Here is a 1,013-nt window from a genome sequence, read left to right on the forward strand (position 1 = left end):
GGCGCCTGTAGTCTCAGCTACTCGGGAGGCTGAGGCAAGAGAATTGCCTAAAGCCAGGAGTTGGAGATTGCTGTGAGCTGTTGTGATGCCACCACACTCTACCAAGGGCAATAAAGTCAGATTCTGTCTCAAAAAAAAAAAAAAACCAAAAACACTGTTATTTTAGGCGCCATCACTTGATATTTCTGTTTCTGACCACCCTCACCCATAAATAAACAGGGAAAATCTTCCTGTTTTAAAAGGCAAATTCCTTCTGGGCTGGGGTGGCAGCACCTGCCCTTTTAACAGAGCCCTGGTGTTAAACTTTGAGTTGACCAACCACATCATCTCTAGAGGCCACTTCCAGCTTCAAAATCTGCAGTCCCCACCAAGACAGGACAAACGTTCTCTCTCTTCCCCACGTGGCAAAATGAGAATGAGCGAGGAGAAATAGGCGTGTTAAAAAACATTTCTTACCATATAGAAATGTTGTTAAGATTATGGATGAAATACTAAAAGTTGGGGTCACCATGATAAAAGCCAAAGTGGATTTTTTAAAAGATTTTAACCCATTCATAGGAGTATTTATTCCTAATAAATAAAGGGGAAAAAATTAGTACAATTAGTACAAGACCTGTGGCCCACAAAGCGTCGTAATCAATCAAGCACAGTGTCGCCTAAATGCTTCAGAGGATCTAGAATAGAGAATCGCCGGTACCTTCCCAGGAACCTCAACAGCCACAAAAGAAATACTGTAAGGAAAACCTATGACCCAAGAGTTGTAAGATCGAGGCCATTTCTTTCTACAAATATAAGCCGAGTTGCTAAACGCTGGCTTCTCATCCTCCGGCCTCGCCGCTCGCCAGTTCTCCACGACAGATCTGGGCGACGTTCGTCATTAGACATCGCAAGTACTAAGTTCCGGGGCGCTTCAACACTTTAACCCAAACAAAAAGCCAGGAAGGCACCACGCGCTCCACGCCGCCGACCTGCCCCGACTCCCGACCTCCGCCGCGCCGGCCGGGCCCCGCCGC

The sequence above is a fragment of the Otolemur garnettii genome, unplaced genomic scaffold (assembly GCF_000181295.1).
Source record: "Otolemur garnettii isolate 467f Iridium unplaced genomic scaffold, OtoGar3 scaffold00101, whole genome shotgun sequence".
NCBI classification, from domain to species: Eukaryota; Metazoa; Chordata; class Mammalia; order Primates; family Galagidae; genus Otolemur; species Otolemur garnettii.